Source organism: Dendrobates tinctorius, unplaced genomic scaffold (genome assembly GCF_039654945.1).
Source record: "Dendrobates tinctorius isolate UK_male_01 unplaced genomic scaffold, ASM3965494v1 ptg000257l, whole genome shotgun sequence".
Lineage (NCBI taxonomy): Eukaryota > Metazoa > Chordata > Amphibia > Anura > Dendrobatidae > Dendrobates > Dendrobates tinctorius.
Window position 1 is genome coordinate 7673143 of NW_027361924.1, and position 18356 is coordinate 7691498.

Here is an 18356-nt window from a genome sequence, read left to right on the forward strand (position 1 = left end):
AGGCGACCTCCCATCACATGTCCGTGGGCCAGGTCCAGCACCTGCCGCCGGTAGGGTTTTGGCACGACTAATAGTTGCACCGTATCTTCCCCCTTTTTCTCTATCTGATAGAGTAAATCATTCTCCAGAACCATGTAAGGATATGCCAGCCTAGAGCCAGGTTCTACGGGTACCCCATTTATCACCTTTACATTTGTCCTAGCCTGAGAAAGGGTAGGATCCTTTATTTGCTCGCTTTGGAAGTCATCTTTCTGAACTTCTAAATCCGGCAAACGGGGAGGTGGACGGCTGTCGGCCTCCCCCTCTTCCCCGGTCTCCTCCGTATCACCCGCCATGACTGAAAACGGGAACTGTAGGTCATTTCCAGCAGACTCTTCCCCAGAGTCTTCCGGGGAGACCTCTTCCAGGGGTTCGGGACCCACACGCGCCCTGGGAGAAGAATCATGTACACTATTACCCGAGGGCATCAACTGATTCTCCCACAATTGCCAGAAGTGGGGAAAATCCCGGCCCAGGATAACATCATGCAATAATGCCGGGACGAGTCCCACTTTATGTTGCACAGACCCATAGGAAGTAGTAATGCATATGACCGCGGTGAGGTACGAACAGGTGTCTCCATGCACACTCGTTACAGAAAATTTGTCTGATGGTCCAGTCGGGGCTGACACCAGACTGGCCTTCACCAGAGTCACCACACTTCCCGAGTCTAACAATGCCACCACATTTTTGCCATCAACAGTTAACTCACACAAATGTTTTTCCACATCTTTTTGACCGGCATTCACACTCACTACCCGTGCAACCATAGACATGCGGTTTTTAGAGTCTGTGACGTCGCACTGCATGGGTTCAGTAGTGACCGGACAGTTCGCAGCAATATGTCCCATCTCTTGGCAGCGGAAACACCTAACGGGCCCCTTGCTTAGACCATAGTTCGTTACTCTCGGCCTCGCAGTGCGGGCAGTCCCGTTTTCCTCCCCCACTGTCTTAGGGATTTTTCCATCTCCCCTACTCCCTGGAACAGTCTTACCGGTTCCCCGTGGAGATGATGAAGAACGAGGTGGGGTAGCGTCGTCTCGGAGTCCTTCCGCCACAGAGTAACGTTCAACCAGATCCACCAGTTGATCTGCCGTCGTAGGATTTCCATGGCTTACCCACTTCGTCAGGGCTGGCGGTAGAGCTCTCAGGTACTTGTCCATGACGACTCTCTGAATTATCTCTGGCGCTGTCAACACCTCGGGTTGTAGCCACTTCTTCGTCACGTGGATCAGGTCGAACATCTGTGACCGCGGTGGTTTATCCGGCTGATAAGTCCATTGATGCACTCTCTGTGCACGGACAGCGGTCGTCACTCCCAGCCGGGCCAAGATCTAGGCTTTCAATTTGTCAAAGTCCTGCGCGGCTTCAGGCTCTAAGTCATAATAAGCCTTTTGGGCCTCACCGGAAAGAAACGGGGCAATCAGGCCAGCCCATCGTGACTTCGGCCATTTTTCTCGCACGGCCGTCCGTTCAAACGTGGTCAGGTATGCCTCGACGTCATCTTCGGTCGTCATTTTCTGCCAGTACCGACTCATGTGAATCACTCTCGACTCGGCTTCCAGGTTAAGCTCAGGTAAGCTTGCCAAGCGCTGCGCCACCTGCTGGAGAAGCGAACGATCGGCAACTGTCATGTCCACCAACTCCTTCAGCTGGGCCATCATCACCCGATTAGCTTCTTGCTGGACGGCGGTGGACTGTACCAGCGCTTTCACCACGTCCTCCATGCTCATGCTTGCAACGTGATGCACACGTTCTCCACCACAATGTGATAAAACACTCCGGGATCGCCTTTGCTGGGGTCAAAGGTCACGTGCATTCAGCATGAAACTCAGGCGCAGAGCTGGGATTCGGGTGTAACTGACCCTGGGTCAGGTTTATTAACGGTGAAAGCAATGCAAAAGGAAATAAAACATAAAACAAATCCTTGCCTGTCCGGCACTAACTAAACAATGGACAACCTAACTACCAACTGGCGGGCTTCTCCCGTCCAGCCAAACCACAGTTGCAATGGGCACTGCTTCCACTCACGTGTGTCTCTCACACAGACAGGCTCTCTGTGTTCCCAGGCTGAGACACTCACACAACCACCTGGCATTCTTTTATATCCACCTCCCATTATCCATTAGTAAGCAGGTGCGATACTGACCAGACTAGGCCACATAGGAAAGGAATCTGGGCGAGATATACAGTACCTGCCCTCATCCACTATTCCCACATGATTCTCACACAGCCTTCAGCTCGTCTGCATTGTTGGGTCTGGTGTCTCTCATCTTCCTCTTGACAATACTCCATAGATTCTCTATGGGGTGAAGGTCAGGCGAGTTTGCTGCCAATCAAGCCCAGTGATACTGTTGTGTATACACCAGGTATTGGTACTTTTGGCAGTGTGGACAGGTGCCAAGTCTTGCTGGAGTATGAAATTTCCATCTCCATAAAGCTTGTCGGCAGAGGAAAGCATGAAGTGCTGTAACATGTCCTGGTAGACGGCTGCGCTGACTTTGGTCTTGATAAAACACAGTGGATCTACACCAGCAGATGACATGGCTCCCCAAACCATCACTGATTGTGGAGACATCACACTAGGCCTCCAGCAGCTTGGATTGTGGCTTCTACACTCTTCCTCCAGACTCTGGGACCACTGACAACAGTCCAGTTCTTTTTCTCCTTGGCCCAGGTAAGACGCTTCTGGCGTTGTCTATCGGTCATGAGTGGGTGGCACAAGGAATGCGACACTTGTAGCCCATGTCCTGGAGACGTCTGTGTGTGGTGTGAAGCAATGACTCCAGCAGCAGTCCACTCCTTGTGAATCTCCCCCACATTACTGAATGGCCTTTTCCTAACAATCCTTTCCAGGCTGCGGTTATCTCGGTTGCTTGTGCACCTTTTTCTACCACACTTTTTCCTTCCACTCCACTTTCCATTAATATGCTTGGATACAGCACTGTGTGAACAGCCGGCTTCTTTAGCAATGACCATTTGTGGCTTCCCCTCCTTGTGGAGTGTGTCAGTGACTGTCTTCTGGACATCTGTCAGGTCAGCAGTCTTCCCCATGATTATGGAGCTACTGAAACAGACTAAGGGGCCTTTATAAACACTTAGGAGCCTTTACAGGTGTTTTTTGTTAGTTATTCTAATTTTCTGAGATAATGACTTTTGGGTTTTCATTGGCTGTAAGCCATAATCATCAGCATTACCAGAAATAAACCTGTGACATAGATCACTATGTGTGTAATGACTCTATAGAATGTAGGAGAGTTACTTTTTGCATTGAAGAACTGAAATAAATAGACTTTTTGATGATATTCTAATTTATTGAGATGCACTTGTGTTTATTGGAATAACATTTCTTTTTTTGATCTTTATTTTGTAATTTTTAAAAAATATTTTATTAGTTTTTTGTTAGGCGTCAGGTTCCTGCAGCTGCACAGCAGGAATCCAGAGCCTTGCATCCTGCGGTCTCCCATTCTTCCCCGACCACTCAGGAGCCTGCACTGCCATCTTGGCGATGCAGGCGCTCTGCTCAGACCAGCTCTGTATTACTGGTTGTTGCTGCCACCTCTGGGTCAGCAATAGCAGCGCAGGCTGCCCTGCAGCAAGCCACTCCAGTGGCTAAGTCCTCTCGTCACGCTACTGGGCATGCTCACGAGACGATCTCCCATTGGAGATCGGGAGTCACGTGCTCAGGTCCGTCTCCTGATCTGATTGGTCCATCCCAGAGATCTGGAGGATCCCGCACGGCTATAAAAGGTCCGCATGGCCGCTCGGCCATGCGCTAGTGTAGTCTCTAATTGCTACTGTGTGAATGATGATGGATGCATGAACCTGCGAATGACTCATTAAGATCCCCTCCCTCTGATATTACGTGTGTGGATAGGGACTTAGCCTGAGGCCGGAGTCACACTAGTGATTAAATCGGACGAATGCAATGCGATAAAAAATCGAATTGCATTTGTCCCAATGTTATTCTATGGGGCAGCTCCCATCATGCGTTTTTTTATCGGATCCGATCGTCGGACCGAGACAATCGCAGCATGCTGCGATTGTCACTGATTTTCGGATCGGATTCGACAGTGCAAGTCAATGGATGCGATTAAAAATCGCATTGAAAACGCACCACACGTGTGGCTTGCGATTAAATCGCAAGACTTCTCCTGGGCAACAGGAAAGAGCAGGAGGCATGGTCAGGAAGCTTGGGTATGCAAATTTCTCTAGCAGCATAAAAAAAACCCAGGAAGAACGCCTCCACGGAGTCCTCCATCATGTCCACGCCAGTCAATGTGGAAATGCTGATAGTTCTGGTCCAGGAGAGGCCAGAACTATGGGACCAGAGAGATCCCACTATGCTGACCGCAGACGCAGGGAGGCAGCCTGGACAAGAATTTGTGGCCAGATGTTCCCTGGATATGCGGCAAGACCTCGTGAGGAGCGGGACCAAACTAGTAAGTGAAAGAATGTGTACACATAATCAAATTGCCAGATCTAATCTGCACAGTGTAAGGCCCAATAAGTGTGGTCATTGCTCAGATATCAGTAATTAATTATCTGGCTTTTTTTTTGGCCCATATTTCCAACAGCTACATTCCAACTCCCTGACTGGTGGCAGCATGAAGATTTTGCCTTAAAAAAATTTGAATTAGTTAGCTAATTGTTCTGCCACCAAATGCAGTGATCTTCTGTTTTTTATGGCCCGTATCTTAGCCACTATATAACTAGTGTTTTTGTAATAAAAACATCATAGATGTTCGCATTAATACCACAGGATTTTTTTTTTTTTGCAATTATGTTGTTTCGAAGGTCCTTTGTAGTAGGCCTCAACCTTTTTTTTATTTTGGATTGGTGTGCAGTCAACAGGAATATAAATCATATCTTTTGTAAAATGTGTGCCTAAGCATAGGTTAACCCTTGATACCATAGCCATATGTGTGTTGTAACTAAATCCTGTGTTTTTGTTAAACATTGTAGTGACTGATGTGACAAAACGTTGGCGCAGCTGCAGGGACACATATAGGAAGGAGAGACAGCTGAGGTCCCGTAGTGGAGCGGCCGGAACCACCAAGAGGAAATACCTCTATTACGACCGCCTACATTTCCTGGCTCCTGTGATGGAGCTGAGACCGTAAGTACATGGTTTAATGTAGTACTTTGTATATTCTGTATGCACAATTTACTTTATGTTATTTTTACCATTGTAGCACCGAGTCAAACCTCACAGAGAGGGAGACGGGTTCCGACTCTGAGGTGCTGAATGATCCTGAGTCGGGTGTTGCTGCACGCTCCGGCCCATCTGCAGGACTTCCCAGAGCAACTCCACCACAAAGATCACCACCACCAGAATCAGTTTGCCAGCCAGCACAGCCTGATGACCGGGGCAACAGTAGCAGCCCCATCATGCCACTGGAGACCTCTCCACAGCCTCCTGCCCTACCACGACGAGGCAGGCACAGGAGAGAAGGAACAGCTTCAGGAACAAGGATGCCGGTTGACCGAGGTGTATTGGACTACTTGTCCACAGCTGCTCATGATGATGGGGAGGAGGCTTATGGGTGCAGTCTCGCACAGTATTTGAGGGCATTTCCCCGTGGGTACAGGCTGCGTACAAGAGGGGCTCTCCAAATTGTTTTGGATGCCAGCACACCACCCAATAATCCCCGCAGTGTCTTTCAGTTTCTTGAAAGGTGGCAGCCGTCAGATGAGAATCAGATTGATAGGCTGGTTGGACTTAATGTGACAAGTCAACCATCCTTGTAACCTGTTCCTCCTCCTCCACGGGTACCAACACCTCCGCCTCAGCCTGCACACATCCCCAGTGTTGCTCCACAGGTCCAATATATGGGCCAGGGTGCACATGCCCAATAAGGCCACTTTAACTTACCCAATGTTGGTGGGTGGCCCCAACATGGGTATGTTAGACATGGACATATTGGGGGATATGGGCAATTTGGGCAGCCCTACCAGGACTACCCACAACAATATCAAAATTACCCCTACCAAAACCAACAAAATGATCCTGGCAGGATGCAACAGATGCCACAGCCAGCTGCCAGTGCACAGGGAGACAGAGATGTGGGCCAGCAACCAAGGCCAAATGTACAAACAGGCCCCCACCTTCACCACCCCCAACCTACTATGACTTGTAGGTTTTCTTTTTTACCTTGTTGGTAGGTTTTGTGTATTCTACATGATGTTTAATTTTTTGATTGTAATGTTTAATACTAATGTGCTGACAACATTAGGCCATAGGCCAGTACTATGGTTATTTGGTACGGCAATAAGCCAAAAAAAACAAGTAATAAACTTGGTTATATTCACTATGTGTGCCTGTTCATGTACGTACATGTTCTGTAATGTGATAGATAGATATAGTAACAAGTATTGGTTAAAAAATATTAACAAAAAGGTGAAGCAAACAATCTTTATGATAACACAACACTACCAAACCACTACATAGATAAGGCATCATCTTGCCATGGAGTTGCACCCTGAAGTGTTATGAAATAATTTGTAAACACATCACGTACTTTGAGTCCGGAAATTGGATGGCGGGGTGGGTTTACATGTGTCCTAGGCCTAGACACATTAGCAGAGTCCACTTGAGCATCATCATATGAGGGGCAGTCATGAATTCTTGTGAAGTTATGTAGGACAACACAGGCTTTAATAACTTCATTGACATTAGCTTCACTCAGCTGAATTGCGGACTGTAGGACCCTCCATTTGGCCGTAAGAATGCCAAAGGCACACTCCACCAGTCGCCGAGCACGTGATAGGCGATAGTTAAATATTCTCTGCCGGTGGTCAAGGGTTCGTCGTGGATATGGCCTCATGACATGTCTGCTCAATGGGAACGCCTCATCTGCTACAATAACATAAGGCACCGGTTCCAGATTTGAGTTGGGAAGCTGACATGGTGGTGGTAGGTCAAGCTCATTGTTACGCAGCCGCCGACCCATAATGGAAGAAGTGAAGACTCTTGAGTCTCCAGGTCTTCAATAGGCCCCAATACCTACAATTATAAACCTGTAGTGAGTGTCAACAATGCCAACAATACTACTGAAAAATATTGTTTATAATTATAGAATTGGGACCCTGAGTTGGGCGGCTTACGCACACGGATGTGCTTCCCATCCAGGGCTCCAATACATTGTGGAAACTGGCACGTGTCCTCAAATCCACGGGAGATACGCAACCAGTCAGGCATTTTGGGCTCCGGCATTACCACATGATGGAGTCTGGTCCAGATTTCGGAGCATGTAGACCTTACAATGCCAGAGATTGTTGATTTCCCAATTAAAAATTCTAAATGCAGACCAGCATATGAAAGGCCAGTTGAAAGGAAACTAAAAAAAAAGGAAAAAAAAAAACATTGAGTACACAGGCCATCAAACAACAGATACAGTTTCAAAAACATTTGAAGTCGAGGAAGTCTAAAGTAGGCATGATGAACATTACATTACATGCCATGGCTTGGTTACGTAAGCCACAAGCATACAAATTTTTTTGGTAAATGATTTCTACATCATTTAAGAGAATAGGGCAATGCGAAATCAGATTCAAGGTGTGTTAAATAAATATGCAGCTTCACACATCATCAACATATTGGTTTGAGACATACCGTAAGGTGAGGAGTAGATGCTCCTCTGCAGAAATAGCTTTGCGCATCCTCGTGTCCTGAAACGTGATCCCAGGGCGCACAATCTCCAGCAAAATATCAAAGGTAGCAAGGCTCATCCGACAATATTGATAGAACTTCTCTGGATGGCTATGCAGAGATGTGTAGAGACGGTGGAAATGGCCTTTAGATATCCTTCGGAGCAAAAGGGGATGGACCCACATTCGCCTACGCCTCCTCGGATCCACAATCACAGGGTATTGCTCCCCAAAACGTCGGGACAAAACCCAATAGAAAAGAACATGCTCAGTGGTGTTAAAAGTCAGCCTGTCTGTCATGTTTAGCATAAAGCAGAGCTAACCAAATCCAAGCAGTGACTGTATTTCAAAGGTAGCAGCCTCACACCTGTAGGAGAGGCCATAAATATAGGGTGCGATGATTTGTTAAATGAGTTTCAGGCCTAAAAATCGTTATTTGTCAATTTTGTAATGGTCAGATAAAAAATCGGCAGACAGAATGTGAAATGGATCCTTACATGCGATTAAAATCGCATCAATGAACAAAAATCGCATAAAAAACGGATCACAGATTAAGATACCTTTATGCGATTTCGGACCGTTAAAATGGGACCGTTTTTTTCATCGTTGTGTGTGACTCCAGCCTTAGAGTCAGCACCAGTCAGTGGCATGCTACAAGCCACAGTGCTCGTCTCCACAGAGCTAGCGTCCAACAGTGCGCCCCTCCTGGGCATTGTCGTATAGCGGCTGAGTCAGTTGCCGCGCTGCGGTTAGCAGCACTTGTGGGCGTCCGCGGTAGCGACGATGCACGCACGGTAGGTCTAGATCGACACCGACCCTGTGTCTTGGGCCCGAGTCTGGTGACCATATACCGTGCGTGCACACCGCTGAGACCTGTGAGGTCAACAGGCTCGGCATTTATGTTTATGCCTTAAGGCGACTCTGTGGATATAACAGAGTACGCCCAGTGCACACCGAGTGACGTTCAACCCGTGTGCGATATACCACCATATTGTGCATCTGCCACTATATAGCAGCAGTTTAACACCTCTGCACGGTGGACCCTGGGCGGCGAACGCACTTTCTATTATTTTATATTTAGTGCGTTCCGCCGTCCCTAACAGTTTTTAATAACTTTTTTATTTTTTTACATTGTCCCAGGATGAGACATCAGCTTTACATTGACTCATCTCTAATCTAATACGCTGCAATGCTTCTACCTTCAGGGCTTTAGATCAGTGTCTCACAAGCAGGGAGCAGGAGCTTAGAGGCAATTGTCCCTGGGTGACCACATGGCCATCTTTCTGCCCGCGGTCACCATGTAGACCATTGGCACAACATGATTTCAATTGTGTTGTGTTGATGGTAGCACACAGGGATCCCTCACTCTCCTCTGTGGCCTCCCTGGTAACTCTCTCGCACCACTTCATTCTGTCCTCAACTCTGCTGCCCGACTAATCCACCTCTCTCCTCGCTACTCCCCTCTGTATATTCCTCCACTGGCTCCCAATTCCCCAACGAATCCAGTCATTTTACCGGCGGATTTAGCAAAATCCACGCCGAAAAATCCACAGCAGAATCCGCAACGTGTGCACATACCCTAAGACTATTATTTCATTAGGCATTGTTTTTGATTCCACTTAATTTTGCGTCTTTGAATCCATAATATCACCTAAATATAATATAAACGCCAAAAAAGAGTAAAACATTCATCAGGAATATTGGGCCGATCGCAACATAGTTTGTCACAGTCAGAGAATAAAATCATTTTTTAATACTCTTTTTTTTAAACATAATTCTACCTTTCCAAAAAGGAAGAGCAAAAAATGCTAAGTAAACTTCAAAAAGGTTAGAAAAGACCACAGAAATATTTAGGTTGAGTATACTGCCGATTATAACAAACCAGGTCCGAAAATCGGTCAGCTGCCGGCATGGTCTACACTTGCTCCTGTGTATACCATAAAATCCTCATGGGAACTACACTAAGTGAATACTAAAGTGACGAATAATGTCTAACAATACTGTGTGATAGTGTAAAGATCTCACTATAACGGGATAATCGCTAAGAAGGGGCAAAACCTTACTCAGACGACCATTAATAACCTCACGGATAGCAGCTGAGGCTGGGGGTGCTGGGATTTCTGCATGAGGCTCAGACTCCAGACCAAGGAAATCAAAATGACTTGATTCCTACAACTCCACCACTATTCCTTCTTGATGCTACAATTTCGTGACATATTGTACTTCATGTTAGTTGTAAAATTTGTTCGCTATGACTTGTGTTTATTTATGAAAAAAACGGAAATATGGCGAAAATGTTGAAAATTTTGCAATTTTCAAACTTTAAATTTTTATGCCCTTAAATCCAGAGGGATATGTCACACAAAATAGTTATTAAATAACATTTCCCACATGTCTACTTTACATCAGCACAATTTTGGAAACATTATTTTTTTCTTTGTTAGGAAGTTATAAGGGTTAAAAGTTGACCAGCGATTTCTCATTTTTACAACCAAATTTACAAAACCATTTTTTTTTAGGGACCACCTCATATTTAAAGTCACTTTGAGGAGTCTATATAATAGAAGATACTCAAAAGTGGCACCATTCCAAAAACTGCACCCCTCAAGGTGTCAAGGTGCTCAAAACCATATTCAAGAAGTTTATTAACCCTTTACGTGCTTCACAGGAACTGAAGCAACGTGGAAGGAAAAAATTAAGTTTTTTTGCAAAAAATTTACTTCAGAACCGAGCATAAATGTGCTTGTATGTAATATTCTGATATGCTGACCAATTTGACTTTTACTAATATTTTAGTGTCCCCTGTGTTGTGCCCTTTCCATAGTATTCGTTTCCCACCCTCTCATTTCATTGTATTCTATATTCCTCAATACATATTCTTAATCATTGGACATTTGTTCGGTTCCTTTTCTTCAGTTTTCTACCTATTAATTCTTGTCTGTCCAGCAGGATTTTTAAATGCATGGTACATACACACGCAGTATGTGACACAAACACTGTATGTTACACACACATATATGTATACATAGAGCAAATGCAGAACACATACATATACATGTATACAGAGCACATACATAGACATATACGTATACAAAGAGCACATACACACATGCATGCACAAAGCACATACAAACAGACACATGCATGCACAGACAAAGGCATATATGTATATACAGAGCACTTACACACAGATACATGCACGCAGCGAGCACAGGCATAAATATAGACATGTATACACCCAGCACTGTCATACAGACCTATGCATACAAAGAGCACATACATACAGACACTTATATACTACTAGCAGCCCATAGATTATGATGTCTTCACTAATATATTGATGAGATAGGGGGGTCAGGGGGTGTTCTAGACCAGAGATCATCCCACTGAACACCCGATCTTCTTTTACAATTGGCATAGTACTAGTTAGACAACACAGGGTGAGGGTAAATCCGTGTGGCAATACTTTATTGAACCACAGGACAGACAATAACACATAGAACAGTCCCATCAAAATACTCAAGATGGTGAAAAATTACAGAATTTCACCCTTCTGCTGTCTCACCGGGATCAAAGCAGTTGCGACTTCCAGACATCCAGAGCCAACTATCCTCACCCATGGCATGCACAGAAAGGAGGTAATGACAAGCTTAGGAAGCTGACAGTCCATTAAGGTACGAGGCCAGATGAATAGAGGGTAACAACCTGGCTTCTACGAACATCTCCATGGAGCCAGATGACTGGTGGGTTCCAATCCTGACTTTTCCAAATGTATCCATAGGGGTCAAGTAACCTATGGTTCCAAATCTTAACTTACCCAAACATATCCATGGGTTCGGTGATGGTCAATGGAGCAGATCTGTATTCTTTCAGCCATGGTCCCTTAAGCTGGCATTCTGTAGAATGTCAAATCTGTGTCCCTTATGATGGAGCTATGATGTCCTGGCTGCTGTCTTGTAGACTGTTCCTGGCTATGGTTCAGTAAAAAGAGTCTCTGGATGTCCAGATCTCTTGGATGACCTGTTACAAAGGCATATCCCACTTATATAGTTCACAACTATTGTCCTTCAAGGAATCATTCAGAGGTCAAGAGGAAGGTGTTATGGGAATAACTTGCATTGTTTCAGTATTTAATACATTTGCATAGTTTATCCTTCTCTGTTTTGCAGGTCAAAAAACTAGCTGGCTTGAACAATGTTTAATCAACACATTAACAAATTTCTATTGTTCAATTACCCTGTGTCTGTCTATCAGTCGTGAATCATGCACCTGCAGGGACTCAAACATATTTCTCGAGCAAGCCCGAGAAACTACCATGAGCATCAAGAGCTAATCCTGTAGAACAAAAAGTTGATCTAATGCGTTAATGCCTTCACAACATATGACGTACATGTACTGACTTTAAAGCGGGCTCACACACCGAGCCTGCATCTTTCCCTGCAGATGATGGTTGAATAATTAGCCATTATACTCTTCTAATAGCCATGCATGAAGCACAATTTATGATAGTGTAATTTAATATGCGCCGGCAGGTGGACGTGTCCGTGAGGAGATTACGTAGTGCCGATGTATAGCCACGACAGGCTGGGGTTTACAGATGACTCTTGTCATGACGGTTCACCTGTGAAAGCCAGTGTAAAGCTGATGCACTACTATGTATAGCACAAGCGATTGAATGATCACAGGTTCAAGTTTTCTATGGGGACAACAAATACAGTAAAAAGTGAAAAAAGTTTTTAAAAATAGGTGTAGCTGCAATCTATCAAAATATAAAATAAATTAAACCAATCGGTAAACAAAAAAAAAAGGAGATCTAAGCCTTAGCCTCCTATATATTCAGACATAGCTTGGGGAAGGCCTTTATGCAGGAGGCATTTATGCACATTTAATCGAAGTACATTTAATCAAAGTATGAGGCAGTTATAACATGGCAGTTAGACAGGGCAGGAGACGGTAAGACATTTATTTTTATACATCTATCCCCTATACATTTGGATTACAACAAATATATACCATATGCATTTGTGTAATTTATATCCTGACCGCTGCATTCACACACATCCACCACCCTGGCATTAACTCTCTACACTCCATCCATATTGGCCCCTCACTCCTTTCCTTTCCTACGTATAGCACTCACGCTCTTTTCACATTGCTAAATTGCACAGATCCATTCAGTCCCACCATTCAACATCAGAGACGCTCTCACAAATCACTTAACCATCTGCTCACTCTTTCTATCCTCCTTCTCCTAGTCGCAGGAGACATTGCTCCCAACCCTGGTCCCCCAAGTTATAGAAAGTCAAACCCCCTAACTGCTACACTCAGAAACCCCTCTAATCTTATTAATATTCCCTGCTTGCCATCAGTCTCTCTTAATTGTGCCCTTTGGAATTCTCGCTCAGTGTATAACAAACTCTCCTTCATTCATGACTTTTTCCTTTCTAATTCTCTTAACCTTCTGGCTCTTACTGAAACCTGGATCCAGCAGTCAGACACTTCCGCTGCTGCTGCTCTTTCATATGGTGGAGTACACTTCTCTTATACCCCAAGATCAGACAATAGAACAGGTGGAAGGGTTGGTCTGCTCCTATCAGCAAAATGTACCTTTCAGGTTATCCCTCAACTACCCTCACTTGTCTTCACTTCTTTTGAGGTCCATGCTGTCAGACTCTACACCCCCTTCTCCATGCGAGTGGCGGTGGTGTATCGTCCTCTCGGCCACTCCCATTAGTTCCTGGATCATTTTGCCACTTGGCTTCCACATTTTCTCTCTTGTCACATCCCTACCCTCATCATGGGCGATTTCAACATCCCCAATGCTCTTCCCCTCTCCCCATCTGCTACTCACCTTTTATCTCTAACCTCCTCATTTGGCCTTTCGCAGCTTACTAATTCTCCAACGCATAAAGATGGAAACTCCCTTAACTTGGTCTTCTCTCGGCTTTGGGCAGTGGATAATTTTGCAAATTCCCCTCTCCCGTTCTCTGACCACAACCTTCTTTCATTCTCTATCAAGAACTGCCAGGCTGCTCAGGTCACCCCCACTGTCCATACTTATAGAAACATACAGGCCATTAACACCCAGAAACTTATGAAGAATTTGCAGTCTTCATTGGCCCCTATCTCCTCCCTCTCATGTCCTGATTCTGCATTGAAGCATTACAGTGAAACACTTCAAAGTGCCCTGGATGAATTTGCACCTCCTATACATAGAACACCACAACACAGACGGCGACAACCCTGGCACACCCTGCAAACACGTTTCCTGCAGCGGTGCTCCGGGTGCACCGAACATCTGTGGAGAAAATCCAACCTACCCGAAGATTTCATCCATTATAAGTTTATGCTTCGAACATACAACACTGCCCTTCACCTCTCAAAACAAACCTATTTCAGCACCCTCATCACCTCACTGTCCAATAACCCTAAACGTCTCTTTGACACTTTTCAGTCTCTACTCAACCCAAGAGTACAAGCCCCAACCACGGAACTTCAAGCTGACGATCTGGCCAATTACTTCAAAGAAAAAATTGACCAAATCCGACAGGAAATTATCTCCAAATCACCTCATACCATGCACTGTCCTCCCTCCCCCACTGCATCTAGCTCACTCTCTGATTTTGAACCAGTCACAGAAGTAGAAGTAAGCAGGCTCCTTGCATCTTCTCACCCAACCACTTGCATCAGTGACCCATTTCCATCATATCTCCTCCAGTCCCTTTCCCCTGCTGTCACCCCTCACATAACTAAAATATTTAACCTCTCTCTCTCTTCTGGTATCTTTCCCTCCTCATTTAAGCATGCCATCATACATCCACTACTTAAAAAACCATCACTCGACCAAAACTGTGCTGCTAACCATAGACCTGTCTCTAATCTTCCCTTCATCTCTAAACTCCTGGAATGCCTTGTCCACTCCGATCTTATCCGCTATCTCTTCTCGACCCTCTCTTATCCAGTTTCCGCTCTTTACACTCTACTGAAACTGCCCTCACTAAAGTCTCTAATGATCTACACTTCAAATTTATGTTAAGGACATATAACTCTGCCCTTCACCTCGCCAAACAGACCTACTTCACCACCCTGATGTCCTCACTATCTAACAACCCCAAGAAACTTTTTGACACCTTTCACTCCCTCCTCAGGCCAAAAGCACAAGCCCCTATCACACACATTTGCGCTGATGACCTGGCCTCCCACTTTATAGAGAAAATAGACAATACCGTCAGGAAATCCGCTCCCAATCACCAAGTTCAGTGACTCCCATCCCTCCCTGCATTTCCCCTGGCTCACTCTCCACATTCGATCCCATCACAGAAGAAGAAGTCTCCAGACTCCTCTCCTCTTCTCGTCCGACTACATGCACAACCGACCCCATTCCCTCACATCTCCTCCAGTCTCTCTCTCCAGTCGTCACAACTCACCTAACTACAATCTTTAATCTCTCCCTCTCCTCTGGCATTTTCCCCTCCTCCTTCAGACACTCTATCATTATTCCATTACTAAAGAAACCCACCCTCGACCCATCCTGCACAAACAACTACAGACCAGTCTCCAATCTCCCCTTCATCTCTAAACGCTTGGAGCGCCTGATATACTCCCGCCTTACCCGTTACCTCTCCACTCACTCCCTCCTAGACCCTTCACAGTCCGGTTTCCGCCCCCAACATTCGACAGAAACTGCACTCATCAAAGTGACCAATGACCTTCTGACAGCAAAACGTAATGGTGACCACTCTCTGCTCATTCTTCTCGACCTTTCTGCAGCTTTCGACACTGTTGACCACCCACTCCTACTCTCTAGGCTCCAGTCACTAGGCATTAAGGACACTGCTCTTTCCTGGTTCTCCTCCTATCTTTCTGACCGCTCCTTCAGTGTTCTGTTTTATGGCTCCACTTCATCTCCTCTTCCTCTCACTGTCGGGGTACCTCAGGGCTCAGTCCTTGGCCCCTTCTCTTCTCTCTCTACACAGCCCCAATTGGACAGACCATCAGCAGATTTGGCTTTCAGTACCATCTTTATGCTGATGACACATAACTATACACATCATCCCCTGACCTTACCTCCGCTGTACTACAGAACGCCACTGACTGTCTGTCTGCAGTCTCCAACATCATGTCTGCTCTCTATCTGAAACTCAACCTCTCCAAAACTGAACTTCTTCTGCTCCCGCCATCTACTAACCTCCCTAAATCTGACATTTCCCTCTCCGTGGGTGGCACCATAATAACACCACAACAGCAGGCGCGCTGTCTGGGTGTTATGTTTGACTCCGATCTCTCCTTCACCTCCCATATACAATCTCTTGCCCGCTTGTGCCGCTTACACCTAAAGAACATCTCTAGAATCCGCCCTTTTCTCACCGTGGAAGTAACAAAAACCCTCACTGTCGCCCTGATCCACTCCCGCCTGGACTACTGTAATGCTCTATTAATTGGCCTCCCCCTCACTCGACTCTCCCCTCTCCAGTCCATCCTTAATGCAGCAGCCAGGGTTGTCCATCTGGCTAATCGTTACTCGGACGCGTCCGCGCTTCGCCAGTCGTTACACTGGCTGCCCATTCATTACAGGATACAATTCAAAGTACTTGTTCTCACCCACAAAGCTTTCAACAGTGCGGCACCCCCTTACATCTCCTCCCTCATTTCTGTCTATCGGCCTAACCGACCACTGCGCTCTGCAAATGACTTTCGACTAACCTCTGCCCTAATCTGTACCTCCCACTCCCGACTACAAGATTTCTCCCGTGCTGCGCCAATCCTCTGGAATGCTCTACCCCAAGATATTAGGACCATCCACAATTTGCATAGTTTTAGGCGCTCGCTCAAAACACATTTGTTAAGAGCGGCCTATCACATTCAGTAATCAAAGTCATTTTATGTTTGTGTGTGTGTAGCCCATTCACTATCTCCATCTAACCCCCACCCCCTGAAGATGGCTGGACCGTCATTGTAAATACATCATTGTAAATACAAACCTGTGCTTTGTATCTCCCCCACCTCATTGTAGATTGTAAGCTCCCACGAGCAGGGTCGTCTTATTTCGCTTTAATTATTGTATTGTTAACGTTGTTACTTATGACTGTTGTGTTTGAAACTGTTCAACTGTAAAGCGCTGCGGAATATGTTGGCGCTAGATAAATAAAGATTATTATTATTATTATTATTATTATTATTATCTACTAACAGCTAAATCAAATGGTCATTACTCTATGCTAATTCTCTTGGATCTCTCTGCAGCATTCGACACTGTGGATCTCAGCTCCTCCTCACTATGCTCTGTTCCATTGGCCTCAAGGACACCGTTCTCCCCTGGTTCTCCTCCTATCTCTCTGACCGCTCCTTTACTGTATCTTTTGCTGGTTCCTTCTCCTCTCATCTTCCCCTTACTGTTGAGGTTCCTCAAGGATCGGTTCTAGGCCCCCTCCTCTTCTCTTTGTACACTGCCCCTATTGGTCAAACAATCAGTAGATTTGGTTTCCAGTCCCATCTCTATGCTGATGACACCCAATTATATGCTTCTTCTCTTGACATCACGCCAGCCTTTCTAGAAAACACCAGCGATTGTCTAAACGCTGTGTCTAACATCATGTCCTCACTATATCTGATTCTGAACCTGTCAAAGACTGAACTCCTTGTGTTTCCTTCCGCTACTAATGTACCTATACCTGACATTGCCATTTCGTGTGTGGTTCCACTATTACTCCCCAGCAACATGCCCGCTGTCTTGGGGTCATAATGGACTCTGAGCTTTCCTTTGCCCCCCACATCCGATCACTGACTCGCTTTTGTTATCTGCACCTCAAAAACATTTCTAGAATTCAACCTTTTCTTACTTTTGACTCAGCAAAAACTCTTACTGTTTCTTTTATTCATTCTCGTCTGGACTATTGTAACTCTCTTCTAATCGGTCTCCCTCTTACCAATCTCTCCCCTCTCCAATCTGTCTTGAATGCTGCTGCCAGGATCATATTCCTCGCCACTCTTTACACCGATGCCTCTGCCTTGTGCCAGTCATTACACTGGCTACCCATCTACTCCAGAATTCAGTATAAACTTATTACCCTCACCCACAAAGTCCTCCATGGCTCAGCACCCCCCTACATCTCCTCCCTTGTTTCAGTATACCACCCTACCCGCACCCTCTGTTCTGCTGATGACCTCAGGTTAGCATCCTCAATAATCAGAACCTCCCACTCCCGTCTCCAAGACTTTACATGTGCTGCGCCAATTCTTTGGAATGCACTTCCCAGGTCAATACGATTAGTTCCCAATCCCCACAATTTTAAGCGTTCCCTGAAAACGCATTTATTCAGACTGGTCTATCGCCTCAACACATTAACCTAATCTATCCCTGTGTGGCACAGCCAAAAGTTTTACCATAACCAGGTTCCCCGCATCATGTTTCCACATGCTTTATGCATCCATTAGCCCTCTGTGTCTGTACTGTTACACACTTAACATTATGGCTGGTCCATACAATCAGGGCAATTGTTACCACCCACCTTTCGTGTCTCCTCTTTTTCCTCATAGATTGTAAGCTTGCGAGCAGGGCCCTCATTCCTCTTGGTATCTGTTATGATCTATGTGATTATTATTATCCTGTAATGTCTATTGTCTGTACAAATCCCCTCTGAAATGTAAAGTGCTGCGGAATATGTTGG